The 8,046-nt window shown below is 32.6% G+C and overlaps 1 protein-coding gene across 1 annotated transcript in view; it reads left to right on the top strand.

The window, feature by feature from the left end:
• The first annotated feature begins 5,980 nt into the window (after positions 1–5,980).
• LOC106101755 overlaps positions 5,981–8,046 on the top strand; it is a 40,935-nt gene continuing 38,869 nt past the window's right edge. Inside the window, exon 1 of the mRNA XM_013281089.1 lies at positions 5,981–6,128. The gene's annotated coding sequence lies outside the window, so the exon portion shown is untranslated. The remainder of the gene's footprint in view (positions 6,129–8,046) is intronic.

Genomic DNA, 8,046 nt, shown 5'->3' with positions numbered 1-8,046 from the left:
CAAAAATCAAACAAAAAAATGGGACCCACCTGCAAGCATTACCTTTCGGATAAAAAATGAATTATCAAAATCGGTCCACTAACGGCGGAGTAATGCCGTAACACACATAAAAAAAAAATAAAAAAAAAAACATACAGACGAATTGAGTACCTCCTTCTTTTGGGAAGTCGGTCAAAAATGTAGCCTTATGTTACGCAGTGATAACATAGCTTTTTAATGGTGCAAGAATTTTTGAAATCGGTTTAGTAGTTATTGTGTTATTTCACTAAATATAAAAATACAAATCTTTCCTTATTATAACACTTGCTGTTCCCGTGCGACTTCATCCGCGTGAAATTATAAAATTTTAAATTTTATTGTTCACATTTGTCAAATTATCAATTGCAAATGTCAAAATGACATGACATGACAAACCATGGCAACCTTGCTTCCTTGTCGTTGGCAACAACTTATGGTCTCTTTCCCAGATTAGGGTCTTTATCCAAAATATTTACCTCTCAGTTTAACAGCGTGAAAATATATAGCCTAAAACGTGACGTAAGTGTAGGGTTTTTATTAAAAAAAGTGTTATACGAAAATATGCTGTGATTGACATCTTAGGCAACAAAGAAGTGTGTGTTTACGCATTATTATATTAGTATAGATTTGTACAGAAGACCATTTATTGTTATAATTGAATATTTTTACGGAGTTTTTATAAATAAACAATTGACCACATATGACAAGTTTGAGCAATTTCTAATTTTATGTTTTGTGATTTGGAAAAAAGGCGGGAATAACTTGCGGCGTTTGAAGGGTTACATAATGTACCCTTGTTACTGCATTTGTTACAAAACATCATTACATTTAATTTAATAGAGTAAATTACAATGAATTCAGTGTCCCTTACAATTTTATGTTCGATTCCGTTCCCCTTAATTGAGTTAAAATCGATTTAACAGCCGACCCTAAACGCCGGGGATCGTAAAACCGTCTGACGTCTGCGGAAAACGATTTGTTAACTGCGACTTCGATGTATTTGTTAAAAGACAAAAGACATTGTACCGAAGAGTTTAAAAAGTTTCATTAAATTACATAGTAACATTGTTAATTTATTTTCTAAGACATATAACATTTTGGAAGTTCTGTATGTTTTTGACCGACTTCCCACAAGAAGGATTTCAATGTAGATTCATTACTTAAACGTTACTATACTTTCAATTGTCAATTGTTATGGTAAAAATGTAGAAAGCCTTACGTAGATATATCACTGCATACCTCGGCTGACACCGACATCAACGTAATAATAATTGTACAATATGGACATAACAGCTACAATAAGGGAGGTTTACTATTTTCAAGGAATCATTTTGTTACTTTTTAGTGTGTTTTGTTTGGATATCGGTTTTGTTTTATGTAAATTTAGGCTGTAGAAATGCGCGGTAACGTAAATAATAACTACTATAATATAATGACTATTGTTTTTTTTTAATTGGAGGCAAATCATCTCATTCAGTCAGAGTAACTTACTGCAGGCTTTTTTTCAGTCATTTTCTGTTTATCCTTTCGTAAAAATAATAATAGAATAATTTTTATTGCAAGCAAACTGCTGCATACGATAGACAGGGGTGTCTCGACACCGGATACTAGGGGTGTGCCGAAATTCATACTAATGTTGACATTTTTCTTTATCACCCCACATTAGCATTCCCGTATCGCATTATTCACTAAAAGGTATTGCAATTTGTACCTTATCACTATAAGTTAAAGTTCAATTTATAACAGCAATAGTTAAGGAATTTTAATTTCAGGGGTGGCAAGGACAACAAAGTATGTCTTTAGTCAATATTGCATTGTGAGATTGGACTAAAATAAACTAAGATGTTTAAGTTATCAAAGAAATTTCATATCTTTAGTAAATTGAGTAAAATAAATTAGAAAAAAAAAAGAAACAAAATATAATAGCTGTGTTCTACAAATGTATACAAGTTTGTTTTATTTCTAGAGAAACGAAAATGTCAGCTTCACAAAAGGGGCATACGTACGTAATACAAAATTTAATTAATTTTGTTAATTAAAACCAATTATATGATAAAATTACACGCGAAATAGGGCGTACGAATAATGGGGTGTGGAATTAATTTAGTACCATATTAATGAAGTTCATTTAATAGGTATTTTGCATGAAAGCTTTGTGTACTTACGGGTATGTGTACTTATGTATGAGCTTTGGCCCCGACTCCGGCCGCGTGGAGTTAAAAAAAAAAACAAATGTAAGCCTGTGTTGTGTGTGTGTTCCTCCAGACTATCCTCTACGTCTAACCGTCAGTTTTCACTGACAAAATAACTAAAACAACATTTTTTTTGAAGGACAATTAAAGAGTCAGTTGGAGACTTAAACTAAAATAGAAATGACATCAAATATTTTAAACACTAAACATTTTTAAAAATAATATCGTTAAAGGAACTTTTAAATTCCTTGTATTAGTTGGAGGTTATTTTAGAAGCTTAACATCCCCGGGCAGAGCGGATTGTGCACAGGCGAACTTTGGCCATTATCGGCTTCGTTACCGACAGAAGCTTTCCGTCCGGTAAAGCCTTCCTCTCTGAAACTTTGTTAGAAATTAGATGCGAATTTAATATTTCACGTATTTAAGTAATTTCAGATTAATGATACTCGATTTATGGCTGGTAAATTCAGATCAAATAGGAGGCAATAGGAAGACGAAATGGATTTCCTTCCCGATACCAAAAAAAAAGGAAGGACAAAAATTGGAGGTTCACATTATTGCATTTATAGCTATTTATTCTAATAGTTAAATAAAATCTTGTAGTTCTACTTTTCTCAAGTCAATATAAAATAATCGTAGCCATCGTAAACGTCCCATAACAAGACGATTCGAGCGCGAAGATGTAACGAAAGCATTCGCTGCGCCCAAACTTGGCCGGACAAGGTCACACTTGACTCTGTCACTGACTGATCTGGTTAAGAGGTATTACTAAATAAATTATTAATTACAATATTTTTATTGTTTACTTTTACTGTTTAAATTGTTATATTCTAATAATAGACGAGTGTTTCTATTATTGACCGACTTACCAAAAGAAGGAGGTAACTACTCAATTCGTTTGTATTGTTTTTAACTAACTGTCGACTATGTCTTCGTGGAATAAAAAAAACAAAAGTAAGTATCCTATGTGTTCTTCAAAACTATCCCCTGCTTCTTTGCCAAATTTTATCCGAATTCGTTCAGCCGTTTAGGCTACAAACTCTACCAAACATTCATCAATCTAAACTGTCTCAATTATAACATAGGTAAGATATACTTAAGTCATCTTCAAAAATACTATAATGTAACGATAGAAAATAATGGGTTATTTCGGAAAAGTCGTTGGTTTAACACCATAAACTCGCAAGGATCTAGGAAATAGGTTCCACTTTTATAGCTTTTGTAGTGTTCAATCTAATCCCGAGACAGCCGCGGGCTCTGCAGCAATCACGTAATGCATCTGTGCACAGCACTACGACCGCCGCGCGTGTATTACTGCGAAAAAAACTTTCTGACTAATGAAGTTTAATGGCGTGAAAATACATAGTCTAAAGCGTGACGTAAGTGCAGGGCTCTTTATTAAAAAAAGAATTATTCAAAAATATGCTGTAATTGCTGACATATTGGGCAACAAAGAAGTATGTGTTTACGCTTTATTATAATAGTATAGATATTAAGTGGAAAGATTTGTATTTTTGTATGTGATTAACGCAAAAACTACTACGCCTATTTTAAAAATTCTTTCATTATTAAAAAGGTAATTTATCTGTGAGTGATATAGACTATATATTTTTTAATTTCCTCGAAAGAAATCGCGAGCAATAGCTTGTTATTCTATACACATTATCGAGATGCTTAGGTTTAGATAGAAATGGGATTAATAGCAAGTGGCATTCTTTCAAAATGGCGCCGTGTAATTGCCAAGGCTTCATAATGTACATTGCTAGAAATTACTTAGATTAGTGATTAGAACACATTTTTGTAGGTGAAAGGATATTTGGCAGCTTTTTATCATACTTATATTATAAATGCGAATGTTTAAATGGATGGATGTTTGTTAGAGGTTTAACTGCTGAACGGATCTCGATGGATAGATGAGAGTCTGGAAGAACACAAGACTTACTTTTGTTTTTATTTAATTCCACGAGGACGGAGTCGCGGGTGAATGCTAGTATTTTATATTTTTAATGCATACAAAAGTAGACAATACAGTAATAGATAAAATAAGTTACATTTTCCAAAAAAAAATAACGCACTAGTTACTTTTTGCCATACGCCTTATCTTGTCTTCTTAAAGTCGCTCTTAATCTTTGTCTCTCCGTCTTTTTTTTTATTCTCTCCCCTAGAATGTCGTAAGCTTTAAAAATTGTGTTACTGATAGGCCGCGTCTGTGTGCCATTGAACGTGAAAACTAAAAATAAACGAAACTTCAGATGTTAACACGAATGTTACGATACGTGTTTAGGTTCCGTATGTTATTTAGATAATTATGTTCGATTTGTATTTATTTAGTTTCAGATAGCTATTATTATTTAGGTTATGTTATCCGAAATAGGGTGTAATTAAACTAAAACCAATAAAAGCTTGTGCTTTTACATTTCGATAATCGATCCCCGCCGATTATTAATATGTTTTCTTTTTTCAAATATACATTTTTCGACGTTTACAGTGAAGAAAAATATCATGATGCAACCAGCACATATCAGGCATCCCTAACTCAGAGTAGACTCCGAGACCCTCAGTGGGGAAGTTTAGTAAACTGATTGTAGTCAATCCGTGTTGAAACATGAACTGTACCATGATTAATCTTTTAAACAAACCAGAATATAATTAAATCGAAGATACGCCCGATGGTCCCATACCTCAATTTACACTAAGGTTTTTCTTCTGAAAGATTTGCAAAAAATATAGTTATCCCTTTCTTTCTGTATGAATAAAACACATGGTTTTCCGCAAGTATTAAGCAGTGAAAAAGAAGCTTTAGTTTTTTTAATTAGACTTACTGAACCCTTTTTGTGCGTATTAACCTATTCTCAGTTCTTTTGTTGGTATGCTAAGATAACACTTGCACAACTGTCTACAATAGGCTTTACAGTAACATATTTTAAACAATGAATCATTATGATAACAATTATTAAAAACTAGTTATTTTTAATAAGAAATAGGCACGTTCAAGCGATAACTTGTTTTTTGGTTAAAATATGGAAAGTTCATCTTGAATACGATTCATAAAAGTAATCCTTAATGCTAACTGCCACTCAGAGTTTTAATGGTTAGTTAACTCTTAATAAGACTACATTAGGAAACCGGCAATAAAACTCTTTGATTTCTCAAATTGTTTTTTTTTTCTTTCAAGTACTCAAAATCTAAAATGTTGATTGTCCTTATTTCAGCTGGGCTTTCCATGATTCATAAAATAAATCTTACAGACTTATTACTTGTGGGATTAGTCACTAAAATTAGTCAATATCTTTTGACTAATGCTAGTTTTTTATGTTTTAGGTTACTAGCTGTTCCCGTGCGGCTTCACCCGCATGAAATAAGGAAACTTTTATTACATTTGTCAAATTATCAATTGCAAATGTCAAAATGAAATGACATGATGACAAACCATGGTAATCTTACTTTCTTGATGTTGGCAGCATGTAGCTTATGGTCCCTTATGGTTTTTAACCAAATTATTTATTCCCTAAGTTTAATAGCGTGAAAATATATAGCCTAAAGCAAAACGAAAGATTAGTCAAAAATATGCTATGATTGCTGACATCTTACGCCACAAATTAGTGTGTGTTTACGCTTTATTATATTACTATAGACTATAAACTAAAATGGAGGAAGTTTATATACTCTCTGTCAGGGATCTCTGAATACGAGTAATGCATATAAAATCTAAGTTAATCACGCGTGCCGTATCGCGGTATAGAGGGTCAGCCCCTCTCCTCGCGCGAGAGGGCGCCTCAGTCCTCCTCGGAACTCAGTCGAGTACGCATGTATACGCTAACGAAAATAGTGACGATAAAAACATAAAATCGTTTTTGTTTCACTCTTTCAATAACGTGAAGTGAATTAACTTAAACTTGGTATTTGGATTTTCCTTCTGTGAGTATTAAGTTTTAATTTGATATCGTAAGTTAATACAGCCTTGAGGCTTTAATTCGAAAGGCGAGTGAAGTCGGGCGGCGGTATAGTGTTTCAGTTTATTGAGTTGTATCACTTAAGTTTAATTGCAACAACCTTGTTTATATTTGTAGAACATAATAAATATTTTTATAGTACACATTTTTATACGAAAGAGTAAGGCATCAGTCCGTGTAAAAAAAAAATATTCGTGCTCTCTGAGTGTAGCTTATCTGTGCAGTAAAAGTGTCAAATTACAAAGCAAGTCGTTCTAATTAGCTTTGAGCAAATTGCAATTTGAAATTAATTTGCAAAATTATAAAATGAATTTCGAAGCTAAGTTATGCTCTAAATCTTGTTTATTAATTAATTTTGTTTTTAATATTAAATTCGACGACTTAAAATTTACGAAGCTTATAGATGTGAATGATAAGAAAATTTGATCGAACTCCGCTTTAAAACGATTTATCAATTTTATGTTTATTTTTTTTAAATGAGATAAATTTTCCTTTGTTTTTCGCTAAAAGTTGTTAAAAGAACATTTTTCCCCAGCTTCCTATTATGTCAATTTGTTTAAAAATTCGCCAAAAAGTTTTACGTCCATCGGAGATCCCGGAACCGTCTCCTATTGCACTCGGGATTGGCCACTAAGACGGTTTGAATGGTCTTCAATCCACAAAACGCTGTCTTCCCCAGAAGGCAGGCTATATATTTTTAAGGCGTTCCCCCCTCCCTTAATACGCAAAAACAGAACTCCAGTTCCTTGTTTTGTGTACATTGGTAAAATATCTTTGAGCATTAACCATCCCTAAATATTGATTGATCACAACTTGTTTATGATTTGCTAAAAAATGTTCATTGCGTATTTAGTAACAACATACCGTTTATTACAGACTAACTGTTCCCGTGCGACTTCATCCGCATAAAATTATGAAAAGAATATTTTATTGTTTTCATTTGTTAAATTGCAAATGTCAAAATGACATGTCATGATGACAAACCATGACAACCTTGCTTCCTTGATGTTGGCAGCTAGTAGTTTATGGTCCCTTTCCCACTTGAAGGTTTTTTACCGATTTATTTATCTTCCAAGTTTAATAGCGTGAAAATATATCGCCTAAAGCGTATCGTTAGGATAGGGCTTTTAATTAAATAAAGAATTATTCAAAAATGTGCTGTGATTACTGACATCCTACGCCACAAAGTTGTGTTTACGCTTTATTATATTAGTATAGAAGTATAGATTGGGTCACATATAAGCTGGATTATTATCTGTATACTATAAGAACTAAATTACCTAAAGTAAAATAATTTAGTAAATTACATTTTAAAACACTTAAGAAATAATTATGTAAGAAAAACTTAAGTGTTTTCGGTCAGGTTATGCAAAAAAGGAGCTCGCTGTAAAGCGATTTGTTCACGGACTGGTTTTTTTTACAATAAAATTTCAAAAGTAACACCTTTTTGCTCAATTCTATCCACCTGTCTGAAAAATAAACGCAAGGTGAATATGTACGCGGTCTCAGAATCATGACAGTTATTTTCATAAAATTTGTTTTTACTAAGTTTCATCGGTTTTTAAATTTAATTCGAGTATTTACAAATCGGATTAAAAGAATAAGAATTAAAGTCTTAATTAGCGATTGTTATGTAACTTTGTCTATGACAGCCGTCCTCTCAGAGTTGGGAAACAATCTAACATCCAATTAGAAGCGATAAGGCGACAAATTAATTTACAGACTTAAACGATTGCTCTAGGCGGTCCCATTAATGTTAATATCATTTGGTCCAACTACATTTATCGTCACTTAAAACCTTAATCTGTTATTAAAACCTAGTTAAAACATTATCGAATTCAGCAACACTTCCACGTTGATGAAAGAATATAGTAAGTGTAGAA

The sequence above is a fragment of the Papilio polytes genome, unplaced genomic scaffold, assembly GCF_000836215.1.
Source record: "Papilio polytes unplaced genomic scaffold, Ppol_1.0 DF824303.1, whole genome shotgun sequence".
NCBI classification, from domain to species: domain Eukaryota; kingdom Metazoa; phylum Arthropoda; class Insecta; order Lepidoptera; family Papilionidae; genus Papilio; species Papilio polytes.
Note: the sequence above shows the minus strand (reverse complement) of the source record. Positions and strands in the feature narration are given on the sequence as shown.